Raw genomic sequence first — 13,948 nt, 5'->3', positions numbered from 1 at the left:
CCTGATCTGCTGAAGGGATTGTGTTCCCTGAAGAAATAGCTTGTATGATTTATAATGACTTTAGCATTTAATATTTAACTCTACTGGGGTTTTTCCCACCCCTTATCATATTGCATATTAAACTGGAAACCTTTGCTAACAGTCTCCAGTCAAACAAGAAGTCTTTATATGATCAGTCACCTTGATTTTGACATTTATTGGCTACTCATTTCAATATGTGCTCACAGCATTGGTACTTGGCATAGGAACTCTCCAGCCTCTCTTCTGTTTCACTTGTTTGTTAAGCTTTAAGCACAAAGGACAAATGCTATGATTATTTATTTCAGTCTGTATTGTTGTTCTGGGCATGGGTCCTTCAGTTTTCACAAGTTAGCAATCCACACAAGATTTTATGAAATAACCTTTATGTTAGTTTTACTGACATCAGGAGAAAATCTGTGAGGAATTTGCTGAGTAGGATGTCAGGAGAGGACAGGCTGCATGCTGTTCCAGACCTTCCCCCCGTTGACAGCAATTTGTTCTCCCTATAGCTCTTGAAGTGACAGGTTAGATTAGGCTCCATTGCTAGTGCTATTAGAATCAGATAACTCAAAAGAGTTCTTTAAACTTAATGCATAGTCCCTCTTGCTAATTGGACATGCTGATCTTGGCTCTGTAGTGCTTTCCCTTAAAATCATCATAATAATGTTATAATATACACACACAAAAAGTTGATTTACGGCCATGATATGGTTATTGCCTTTGGCTATAAATTTGTAGTCTGGAGTTCAGTTGCAGATCTAACTGATAAGATATCACATGAAAGTTCTGGGTTTCTGACAGGCTAACAATTGCTGCAACTGAGTTATTAGGGAACCAAAACTTCCAGAGGGTCTGCTGTGCAGGCATTTGGAGAGGGACAAAGCACTGTGCAGAAGTGCTTGGTACACAGGAGAGATGACTGCTGAGAATTCAGGCACTGAGCAAGCCAAATCTTTGCCCAGCGATTGCCAGTCAATGTATAGCACCAGAAATGAAAAATAATTTAAATATATTCAAAATGGAGACCAAATCATATAAAATCTCCATCAAATCTGCAACATCCCATAAATGAAGAGGAGAGCTGGAAAATGTTTAAAATACTATCAGTCTGTATCCATAAGTAGTAGTAGATACCAAGAAAAAAACACCAAACAAAAACACCAAAAAAAAGATGACACCTTTGGAGATATCAGGAAGAGAGGAAGAAAGGGGCACCAAATTGACCTTGTTGAGTCCTCAGCAAGGACCACTCCAGATGAGGATGGATGGCTTTAGCTCCAGGGGCTCTAGGTAGTGAGAACTAAAGCTACATAGCTTCAGTGGCGTGGCTTTCATAGAACAAACATGTAGAGATGCCGCTGTTCGTACCACCTCAGAAACTGATTAAAATTATCAGTTTTATTTTTAGTTATTCCTTATTATTAGCTATTACAGGCGGCTTTCCTGGGCTTTGGAAATGTTTGTTGTTATTACCTGATTTGAAGAAATAAAAGAAATCATGCTACCAAGAGGTTGTCATAGGACCAGCTAGGAACTGATGGCTGCACTGTGTAGAGACGCATGCTGAGCGATGCTGCATGAAGCAGACATGTGTCAGACTCCGGACTGTGCAATAGCCAAACAAAACTGTGCCAAGGGAATGCAGACTTCATTCTTGGGTTTGCTTTTGTAGATGACTCCAGTGTTTGTTTCAGTCATGCTGGTCAGAGGAGAGTGCTAATCTAAATGAATAATACAATGAAGAACAGAACAAATATCTACCCTTAGCAGCTCTGGAGTTTCCTGAATTTCTAAACATTCATGCCTAAAGCATAATCCATTGTGCTCTCTAACCCCTCCTCAATCTCTTGCCCTCATATGGATCATCACTTATCTGCAAGAGCAAGCAAGACAAAGTCTCTGTTCCTTCTGACAGTCTTATACGTTACCCATGTGCTTTTGTGAGAGCATGTGTTAGTTGCTTGTCAGTGTTGTTGGAGTGTTTGCACAGAGGTGCAGATACTTTATGAATCAGGACAACTAAACAGTTTAAACAACCAAGCCACATGGCTGTAATTCTTACACAAACTAGGAGAGAACTTGTGGCTAGTCTAGCTATGTAACACCATTACTGCCTTCATCCTTTCACCTGGTCTGCTTGCTGCACTGGAAAAGCATTTGTCATACAGGTGTTAGGAGGAGCAACACACAAACACGCATGCTGACCCTCATGCACTGAAAAAGAAATGCTCATGTCATCCTGTTGACGCTGCCTCCATAGTGGGGTCTGCACCACCTGCACTAGAAGTGCTGCTTGGTGGGCTCCCTCCCACCATGTAAGCCCTTTGCCAGATGCAGCAGATAGGGCTGGTCCCTGGACTGCACCTGCTGCCTGCAGTCCAGTGAGGGGGAGAGGCCATGGCAGTGCTCAGAGCAGACTGTGCGGGATGGGTATATTACCCCATGGCAGGCAAATGTCATGGTGTCTCCTTCTTTGTCATACCACACATGGAGTCTCATCAGTGGAAGAAACTTTTCAGTCTTTTTAATTATGAGAAAGAAGCAGAATATGTCCCTGTTAAGGGTATTTGACAAAAATTCAGTGACTGTTTTGGATGCAGGGGACAGATTATTTTTTTCTATCTCAGTAATCCCTAATCTATTTTGGTGCTGCCTGCAAATAGCGTAGAAAAGTAGCAAAGTTATAGCAGACAAGCTTGTTGAGGTACAGCATGAGAATCAGCAAAGCCTTTTTGCTTTATCAAAGTTTTATTTTATAGCTTCTAAAATTGAATCTTATAACAGTGGGACATAGTGGCACATGGATTATATTCACCAAGGATTATGCCAACAATAGTACCTCTGCTTGAAAAAAAGAAATGAAAGGAATAAGCATAAATGTATTCTCAAGAAGAAAAGAAAAACATTTCTGAAAATTCCATATCCAGGTGCCATTCTGAATAGATACAATCTGTGTGAAAGCAGAAAAGGCTTTCACAAAACTAAAGGAGGAAACCCAGCCATCACTAAGGCAGATTTATACCACTTTAACACAATTTTTAAAAATTCCAAGATAAACTATTCGCTGGCTAAATTATGGCACAGAATTACAAAGAACAGAGTTTATGCTGGTATAATTCCATTAATTTTGTCATCTTCAGGAAAACTTGTGGTTTCAGCTGGAATACTTTTACTTGAGTAATGCATGCTGACCAACTAAGGAGTAACACAGATTCGTTACACAAAGATTCATGTTTCCCAGCCTTCATCTGGAAAAACATCTTGGATGCATGAGGAATGATAAGCTATTAGATCATCATTCAGTCAAAAAAAAAATAAACTTTTATATATCACTTTACCCATGTTTTGATTACTGTGCTTCCCAGCTGCCAGAAAGTACAAACAGGAGTCATAGAGAAGAGACAGCTCAAGTAGCTGACACCACTAGACAAACATACTACTAGGTCTGACGAGGGTTTAGATATTTATCCTCTGGAGTGGTTATGTCGCTGAAAGAGACTGGCCAAAAGCATGGTGGGTGGCAACAGTGCTAACTGTGCAGCCTTTCTAGCACATTTCAGCTGAGCTGGGAGACATGGGAATAGGTTGGTTCCTACTCATGCCTCTTCCTGGCCTGTTTCCAGCCCACTGGAGTGTCCTGTGCCCAGGACTACTCCTGATTCAAAAGAAAAGCGTGGATCCTTGGAGGAAAAAGATGTCCCTGCTTCCTGGGGCTCTGTACCTTGCACCCAGCTGATGGAGCCTGTCTCGAAACACAGCCACCCCTTGAGGGTTGGATGCGCGCTGTGCTCTATCATGATTCTTCACATATTGTTTTGCAGCTTTCTGCCCTTTTGAGTTATGTCATTTCAATTGAAAAATCAAACTGTGAACTTCACATGAAGATAAATGTAGCAATGTCACCATTAGTTTCAGTCCAAACCCACTAAACGTTTGTTTTATCATCTGACAGCCAGAACGTGCCTGGAAAATGGTAAGAGGTGGTGCAGATTAGCTGGCCTACCAAAGATTTTTCTCTCCTGCAGATGAGTAATCTTTAGTATTAGGTAAGCATTAGTCATTCCTTTTTGTTGACAGCATAGAACCAAGCTGGTAACCTGCAAGATCAAATGTACTATGGACTTAGGAAATACACTGTATCTCTCACAAGTAGTTTTTAAAGAACACTGCTCCTACAACAATGCATTTTCTGCTTCCAAGATGGCAAGAAAATGCTGAAAGCAGCAAAAGACAGGAGCAGGCTGATAATAGTCACAGCTCTTGCGTCTGAGTCCCTTGTCCCTATCCTTATAATGATAAAAAAAACCCAAAAAACAAAACAAACCTAAAACTGATATATCACTGAGGGAACACAACATGGAAAGCAAAGTCATTCTGTGGTCCTTGCAATCCTGCTTTAACCTAGAAGTGAACCACAGGGAAATAGAGAATGCAATTAGGAAATGATGAAATTACTCTTATTAGCTTTCTATGAAATCTATTTCAAATTTTCACTTCAAAATTATTTTTTATTTCAAAATTCACTTGAATTTTGACGAGTGTAAGACAAGGCAAAAAGCTAAATGTCCCAAAACTAAACTTCAGGCTTTGGGTCAAAGGAAATATTTTGCTGTCTCTTGCTGACCAGACATGAATTGTGAATCCCATATTCTTTTCGGTAGCCATGATTTGCACAGCTCTGATTTTGCTGAAACCAGTAAATAACTATAGCTACATTTTACATTTGACTAATTTATCTTTCTTCTGTTTTACAAAAATAGCAAAAACCAACCCCACAATATAGATACCCTTACAGATTTTACAGCAAATGGAAAGAAAATTATACAGAAGACCTGTATCTTCTACAAATATTGTCTCCAAGAGGCAACAGTGTAAAAACACATCTGCAGCATCTCAAATTTCAGCTGTCAAACAAAGCAGGGAGCAAGTTCCAAATCTCTCTCAGTGACTCCTTTGTAGGAAGTTTCAGTTGTTGATAGACACAGAGTACCAGCTTGCACATGAACGTCTGGTCATTTGGTGAGAGGTGAATTTAACCCCCTCCGTTAGACTGGGCTGCCTTCCACCTCCCAGAAGGTTCTTCTCCTCTGTAAAGTTTAGGTGGTTTCAAAACAAGGAGTTAAAATAGCCTTTGATATAAACCTGCCCTTGAGTTTCACTATCAGTTTTGGTGGGTTTATAATAATATTTACCCTGTAGGGGAAAAGAAAAAAGAAAAAAGGAATTATCTGGCTACATGTATACTAGTGAATAACCACGTCCAGGACTGCTCTTTGACTGTGAGGCCAGCTGTCCTGGAAAATCCTTCAGGCTCTTAAGCCCTCTCAGCATCCATAACATGCTGGCTGCATCCACGCTGCCCGCTGGGAATTGCTCCTAGCCCATGCTGACTCCTGAAACATGCTCGCAAATGGTTCAGCAGGAGCATGCCGGGGACCACTCCAGTGGTTTAATAAGAGCATAGACATTCACCCTCTAGTATCTGTGCTCACGCCCTGGCACTGTTTAATTTAGAGCCTTTCCTTTCCACAGCCTGCTCTTTTACAAACAAAGGAAATGGAAAACTAATCAGCTGTGTAAAGGGAAAGTGCAACTCACCATAAATACACAGTCTGCAGAGAGAAAATAAGCAGAGGGTGGTGGGAAAACAGAAAAGAATCCATATTTTTTCAAGTAAGTTAGGTCAAGGCATGCAGAAGTATATTACTTATTCTAGAGGAGTAGTTTTAAGTTGCTGCTGAAGGATGGTCTGGAGATAGAGCAGTTCAGCAGGGGTCAGGAAGAGACAGGGCAGCTGAAGCAGAGAGATCACACAACATCCCCATTCACACCAGGCTTCTGCTGTGCTCGGTGGCACAAACTTTGAGCTTTTCTGCTTCATGTCACTGATAAGACAACTAGCACTGTGAGGTTTCAGAGTGGCACTTGGCATTATTCAAAGCCCATTACTATTTGTAAAGAGGTAAAAGGAAAGGAGAGTCTTACTTCATTCCTGGCAGTGCCAGCCTAGTGACTGTCATTATTTCCCAGTAATCCTGCAGGCTTTCCACTGACTTCAGAACTTGTGGCAAAGAAAGTAAAGAAGTAAATGTCAGCCTAACCGATTTAAATAATACCAATGCCTCACGCTAACAGGGAGCGGCACGAAACCCTGCCATTACCTCACCTGGGCATTGAAAATGGCTTCATCCACTGTAATAGCTTTTACTTATAGGAACCATATTTATGTGCCTCTTCTAATATCTCGGTTTCAAAACCCCTAGACAATTTCCTCACTTGAAAAGAACGAAGGTAAAGAGTTATCCTACCTCTACAGGTTGAGCTGATTTTGATCTTTTTTTGAATAACCTATCAATTCTAATCTGCTCAACTATTCATCTGGCTTTTTACTTCAGAGCAAAAAGGCTAAGCTGAAAACACAGGATAGCTACTTTGAGTAGGGAAGGAAGACACAAGTATCATTTCATGGGCTTGGTCCCGCATTAACATAAGTAAAATTACCTGCTGCCAGATTCAAGTTGCTTTAATGTCTGTGACTTTTTAAAATCCGGTTTCAACAGGGATAAAACCCGAGTGAATTGTGTGCGCCTTGTTGCAACTAGCCAAACATGTTACCTTACTTCACTTTTTAAAAAAGGTTGAACTTTCTTTTTTTCCCACTAGGATAGAGTAAAAAATTCTTAGCTGCTTTTCTTAGAAAGTAATTTCAGTTCAGAGCCATGGAAAGATGTTAAAAAGAGCCCTTACAAATGGAGTGGGTGTTTTACAAGTTAAAATCATCTGCACTTGCACAAATTCACTCTGTTCAGCTTTAAGTACCTCACTTGTGTGACTGAGCTAGGAGTTTAGGTTTCGTCTGTAATCTGCACTCTTTGGAATGGAGCCCAAGCTCTCTGAGGCTATGTTAAGACTTCAGGCCTGTCCTTGTCCTCAGTCATGCAGCTCCAGTGACCACTGCTGAAGCCCACCATGGCTCCTGTCTGTCATGAAAAGCATCCCCTGATTTTCTTTCCATGGAAAAAGGTGCTAGGCAGAGGGTGGTGTTGCTCCAGCCTCCCTGTGAGAGGGCATGGTTGGAGGACACCGCTGCATCTGACCTTGGGATGTGCTTGTAAGTCTCAGTTTCACCCCTCTGAGCCACTAACGACTTCTCTGAAGAGGCTGTGCCCTGAATTCAGGCACATCAGTAAGATAACTGATAAACTGGCACTGGATCCATAAACGCATCATCACAAAGGCCGATTTTCCTGTTGGGTGGGGAGGCAATAGCAGGTATTTGGCACCTTGTTATCAGCACCTGACACAGTGCCACACTTGGTGGCAAGTGTTAGGACATGGCAGAGGCTGTGGGACTGCGTCCACCCCTCACAGTCCCTGCTATAACCAGCCCTGCCAACTTTGTGTTAATAAATTTGCAGGCTCAAGTGGCTTGTGCTGTTGGGATGTATTTTCTACAAAGCATCAGCACACAGACTGCTGCTGCAGGGACACTTCTGGCTGAGAGGAGAAGAGAACACAGTTTTTCTAAAAAGTACAAAAGAGTCAAAAGCTCACCCTTACTGAGCTGCCTAAGAAATGAGCTTACTTGACTCTCCAGCCACAACTCCTTGTGCAGAACTATTTCTTGGGAGGAAAAATGGGGTGAATTTGGCCATTATTGCCCCAAAACAGTAATTTAAAAAATAGCAATAAATAATGGATCTATGTTAGCTTTCTTTTAGAGCAAGAGAAACTAGAGATTAATTTTTAATAAGTAAATCTGGAAAATAATTTTTAAGTTCCAATTTTCTATGAGGAGGTAGATGACAGAAAAGCAATGTGGGTCTCAGTGTGGCTCAAGTGAACTCATGAGTGTTTCTAAATATTAAGGCATCGCTGGGTCTGTCAATACAAATTTTAAAGGCTGATTTGACTTTTCACAATAATATCAAAATGTTTGGTCATCAAAAAAAACCAGCTGAGGGAAGGCATATACAGATGGTAGGTGATTGGTAAAAAGAAAGCAGCATATAAATAGAGAAATAACTATTTCTCTTTATTTAGCGAAAAACTGTCTGACCCAGTTATGTAATGTCTCAACATTACTTATTTGTTTGCTTAACTATTTTTTAGCTGCCTTCAAGGAAGTTTAGGTGACTGGCAAATGACATTGGGCTGCTTCCCCTGTGCATGTGTGGCAGATCCATGGCCTTGGCAAGGACCTGCCGTGATCACTGTTGGCAGCTCTGTCACGTCTTGGCTCTGTGGGGACCAGGCTAGGTCCTGCACTGCCCAGGCAGCTGCTTGCTTAGGTGTAAATGCTAGTTACAGCCAAAACTCTAATCTTTCCTAATTGCTCAAAGTGATATCATTACTGCTTTTTAGCTTCTCACCTGTGGTTTGGGAAAAGGAAGATTAACCAGTTTTTCTCCCAGGAGGATGCAAATTCACCTCTTGTCATATTAAAGTGCTATATTTAGTTATCTTAAGAAACAAGATGTAACAGAAAGTATTCTCATGTGTCAGTTCACATTTCATACTGATTTACTCCCAGTGAGAATAAACCTCACACAGGTTTCTATCCCTAGCGATAATGTCTGTAGAGTCAGCTTGTAGTACCACCTTTTTCCTCAATATTCATCACACAGGCCACAGATAAGAGCTTTTCCTTATCTGTATTTGTCCACACACACACACACAGCAGGAATTTCAGAGGTGAAAGGTTTTTTTCAGTCCCACCCAGCTGAAAGTTAAAGGACAGCTCTCCAGAGCACCCAGTGCTGACTGGTAAGAACAACTGTCCAGAAAAAGCAAGCTCAGACTAAGCAACTGAGCCTCTGCTGTACATATACTGAAAATACTTCACAAGGCTTTCAGAAGAGCCAGGACAAAGTCCTTATGTTGAATAAATATTTCCTTACGAGTTATTAAAGAGTATTTTATATCTTTAATCCTGAAAGACTCTGCTAGACTAAATGTAATTTGAGGAATACCTACATTTGTTCATTGTTATAATATTTATCAGCTAGGAAACTAAAATTCATCTGTTCACATTCATTTCTACTCAGTTTCAGATTTTCTTTTATCAGCACATTGCTTTAGGATATATACATCACTATCTTAGTGAAAAAAATCACTAGACTCAGCCAACCCCCCCCCCCCCGAAAAACTATTTGCCTCCATATTAAGGTCTGTAACTCAGTTAATCAAAGCTAATTCCAAAATCTGGTATACTGACATGTCTTTTAAACTCATCCTGTACAACATCATTGACTGCATGCCAAACAAACATACATTAAAAAACCAAATTCAGTCAGCAGTTTGTTAGTTGATTCTAGGACCGCAAAACTGACCTGATATGAAATGGCCATCTTTAGAGAATCTGTACAGATGGGAGTTTGCCACATGCTTGACCTAAGGTAACTTTCATGTTTGCAAAAAAAAATCTTGATTATAATTGTACTTACCGATACAAATGTTATTACTTTTTTAATCAAGAAAACCCAAAAGCCTGCACAGAAAAGTACTTGGCAGCACATGCCGGCATGGTAGCATGGCTCAGCTGTAAGTACCAGCCTTCCAAGCACTAAAAAAACCACCTGGCCATACCCCATGGAAAGCAGCAAACATTAAGTATTCAGCAAACCTTGGACTTTAAATAAGCATGTGTTGAAGACAAAGGATTATAATTAGAGGGTTAGGAAAGCCTAGAAAATAAAAATATTGTCAGAACCCAGCATTTAGCATTATGGCACAGACATCATGAACTGGTGCACCAGCAGCAGGCTTAGCTCCCCTGCCCTCTGCTCAGCCAGGGCATAAAGTAATGTTGCATAATTTCTGCAGGCAGCCAAATATATGACGTTATCTTTACTTAAGTAAGCAAGAACAAGGCGGGAGAGTTCTGTAGAAATACTTGTCACCAACTAATCTCTTACACCTTGAAGATGCATTTCTAGAAAGGGGAAAAAAAAAAGCAGAATTGTTCTTCCCATTGTATCTTCAAAAAAAGCTTCAAAGTGATATTTTATTAGGCTTTCTCAAACCTCAAAGAAACTTTTCCAAATGCCTGGAAAGGTGGAAGATTAAATAAATGGTTTGTTGAAGTAATGGAACAGTTACTGGACTTTATAACACATGCATATTTCTAAATAAAAAAGAAAATCCTTTTTTGTATTTTGTGGTGAGGGTTTTTTTAATTTGGTTTAAAGAGTCCATAACTATAAACACATCAATAGCAGTTTGTAGTCACATCAACTTTGTATCAGAGAAAGCTAACATTTTGTTTGTGTAACATTGTTAGGTACACTAGTAACTATACAAATTTAAGAAAGAAAATAACTTATTTATGCCAAGTTAATGGAAATTAGCATTCTGAATGACAATTTAAGAAAGATTATATGATGTATTGCAGGCTTCAACCAACTAAAAATAGAAAAACTATACAGGCCATAAAAATTGCACATTGTACAACTTTCTGTTCCAGGAAGATTGTGTTTGCAATCCTTGACTACAAATGGAGTTGCTTTCTGACTGTTCAGATGGATCATCTGGGGCCATAATTAACATAAACAATCCCAAGATTTCCAAATGAGTCAGACATTTAAAAATATATGATACTGGGCTTAAAGTTGTGAAATTTTTATAAAATCAGTTAAGAGCTTGCCTTCCAGTTTTTGAGCTGGGTTCACAATTTCAAAGTATATTCCAGCATCATGAGGCAGTTTAAAACTGGAAATAGATTACTGTATAACCAATGTGATACTAGCAATAAGCCTTTTAAAAGGCAGGCAAAAGCCCAGATAAGTATTGTGAGACGCCCACTACGGTCATAAAAGTCAGCAATGCCTGCTGAAAGCATCCTCATTATATTAACTTGTTAACTTAAGATGCTTAGTATTAACTCATTATGCTAAAAAAAATTAGGGAAAATAACGTACATTCAGAATGTTCTTGGTAATTCTCAACAGTCCCTGAGGGCTTTGACAGCTCTGCAGTTCAGATGAACCTTTGAAAGACAAGAGGTGACAAGAAGTCATTTTGGTCACCTCCTAGAGCTGGTATCTGCAAGAAGCTCAAGTGTTGTTTTCCAGCCATGCTATTGCAACAGCCTCTCCTGAATGTTATGAAGTTAGGATTTCCACCTGGAAGCTCCTGCACATCAGGCAGACAGCCCATGGTGTGGAGTAATACCTGTGTTGAGGGATGCTTCCAGAGCAGGGGCTTCGCTAGAATCTAGGTCCGGAGGGGGAAGGAGGGAGTCGAGGATGGAGGTGTCCCTGTGCCATCGCTCTGCTGCTCCCACCTGAGGCTGACTGGGGTCCCTGCTGCTCCCTAGGGAAAAGATAAGGCTCAGGAGCTGCATGTGAGGACAAAGCAAGAAGCAACATGTTCCGCTTGCTCTGCCTGCCAGCCAGAAGGCCAGCTAGAAAACATAGGCTTCCATACTTAAAGTGGTTTGAAAATAATTACATTTTTTAATTTAGAGATTCCCATTGATGTTATCCATGTGTCTCCAAAACCATGACAGAGCACAGGAACCTGAAGAATCCAGAATACACATTTACAGACGTGATACCATACACAAACCCAGGTGGTAAAACTTCATGCTGCTGCTGCCTCCTAAGAGCTGGTACCACAAGTCACAGCTTTCTGCTTTAATTTAGCAATCAACACCAAGTAAACCCCTTCATCCAAAAGAAAAAAAAAAAAGAAAAGCAGCCATAACAAGTGAAGAAAAAAGCTGGCAGGTAATTTTGTAGCCAAACTCCAACTCAGTTATCCTCACACTGGGCACCAATTGCAACAGCACAAACTAGTATACTGTAACAAGGCTTTTACCTTCCATCAGATTCTACTGTCTATACTGCTTCTCCTTCCTCCAGAGGCCAAACAACCCCACTTCTCCTTCCTCCAACAACCTCGGAGCTATTTAACTACTTAGCAGGAATGAGCTACAGCTGGGCATCATCCATGTCAACCAACCCACTGCCTCTGAGGCCAGGCCACAGCTGCATGTTATCAATGTGATCAACCCACTGCCTTCATTCCTCTACAGGTGACGTGCTGGGTTCTTCATTGAGTAGACTAGCTCTGCAGAATATGTGCAATGCAATGCAGTGCAATGCAATGACAAAATGACAGCAGAGAAGTAACAAGTCCAGCTTGGCCCATCTATTAGCTGCACTGCAAGCAGTCTGCAGACTTCTAGCTGCTCAGTGAGAATGCATGAAGGGCATTACTACTGGAAAGCTGGGGATGTTGCAGGGCATATGAGGAACAGAGCTGTAATCCTGAAGGGAGGCAAGGTCTCATGTTGATAAAAGCTCGTTCAGGCGTTTGATTAGTTTGCGTAAATGAACAAAATTTGAATCCACCTTGTTGATTCCCTGAATTCTGCCCTGACCTTCTTAACTGTGCAGCATGGTTATGGTTTAACCAAAGTTTGGTAGGTCAAACCCACTTCCGAGACAGCTAGTATGGAAATATCAGAGCCAATGGATCTGAGCAGTAATGTGTCCAGGCAGGCTCAGTGCCAGGACTGGTGGTGCCAGAGAGCTTCTGAGGGCTGTGAGGAGACCACGGAGGTCTTTCCTTTGGCAAAACATTTGGTCAAGGAGAATATGGTGTTCTGGAAAGCTGTGATCTTTTTAAAGAAAACAGTAATAATTTTGTTCAACTCTACAGACTAACTGTTATTTAAATCATTTATATAGTTCTCCTAATAACAGTGTAGCCATACAAGGGACACTACTATTTAAGGAATAAAGCAGGACTACTGCAGTGTCAAAGTTAATAGCAATTAGAACCGTCTGGCATATTTCCCCATTATTTCTTAACCAACTATATATGAATTCTTGTAAAATAGTAAATATCAACTTAGTATTTGTAGATCTTTTTCATCCTTTCTCTGAGTTGAAAGAAAAAGATTTATTGGATTATGAACAACACAAGGACAGATACAACAATGAAATCTTAACCAGCTGTCATCACAGTTAAATTGGTGCAATCACTTTAGTGAAACTTAGCTTTATAGGAAAAAAGCCCAGATTATTTATTGATACATACTTCAATTTTCTTGAAAATTTATTTAGAAAACTTTAGTCTTGAACAGCTAATTCCAGGAGAAAATTGAGCAATTATCCATCTATATTTTTACTTATTAATAGTAGAAAGCATTTCCTACAAGTTCAAGAATTCAGATTATCACACTCCTACGCCCACAAGCTTCAAATCACATCTGGCATAACAGTTTACAAGAAGCAAATTAGAGATAATTTGTATGAGGCACATATGATTTACAGGAATTAATTTGTCCTATAAAAAGTTTGTCCTTTGGAAAAGTCAGTGAGAGTTTTCTCATTAATTTGAACTGAGGAAGGATCAAGACTATTGTCTTTAAAAGTTAATATGCAACTATCTAGAGCTAATGAAAGGCTAATAAAAGAAAGTGGGCCATGTTTTTGCAATGAAGAGCTTAATTTTCAGTGCAATTCACAAAGTATAAGAAACAAAGAATGGTTTTCTGTCAATCATCTCACACTAATTATGACAAAAAGGGTGGACCAAGGCTTAATGGGTCGAATTCTGACCTAATTTGTCTTGACTGTTCTGAGTTTAAAGAAGTTACTCTAGATTTTCATCAGTCTAAATGAGATTAAAATCTGATGTACTGAATGCAAAAAAAGTGCCAGTGTTCATGGTTTGCACAGACCTTGTTCACAGAAAACATGGTTTAAAAATAGACAAGAGTACTTTCCCTCCACTATATGTTGTTTTAAAGTCATCTTACAAGTGTAGTAACTACACCTACATCTTTCCAAAAGGAGACATCCTTGAAAACAGTTAGGACTTGAGTAATTTAGGTCCTCCGGTGTTTTACCAAGCAGCAGGATAAGGTAGATGTTTTACATGACTCTGGAAAACCGTTTTCTTCGTTCATCTTTAA

The 13,948-nt window shown here is 40.1% G+C and overlaps 1 protein-coding gene across 5 annotated transcripts in view; it reads right to left on the bottom strand.

Annotated features, from left to right (window-relative positions):
• FILIP1 (filamin A interacting protein 1) overlaps positions 1–13,948 on the bottom strand; it is a 125,531-nt gene that overhangs the window by 73,973 nt on the left and 37,610 nt on the right. For 2 of the 5 annotated variants that reach the window (XM_080388104.1, XM_080388107.1), the window contains exon 2: positions 11,194–11,334. The exons of 1 other annotated variant lie outside the window; for it this stretch is intronic. The gene's annotated coding sequence lies outside the window, so the exon portion shown is untranslated. Of the gene's footprint in view, positions 1–9,940; positions 9,956–10,940; positions 11,009–11,193; positions 11,335–13,948 lie in introns of all 5 variants that reach the window. 2 more of the 5 variants (XM_080388108.1, XM_080388105.1) reach the window with 2 other exon arrangements.

Source organism: Falco punctatus (genome assembly GCF_963210335.1).
Source record: "Falco punctatus genome assembly, chromosome: 5".
NCBI classification, from domain to species: domain Eukaryota; kingdom Metazoa; phylum Chordata; class Aves; order Falconiformes; family Falconidae; genus Falco; species Falco punctatus.
The sequence above is the reverse complement of the archived record's forward strand: the minus strand, read 5'-3'. Positions and strand labels throughout refer to the sequence as shown.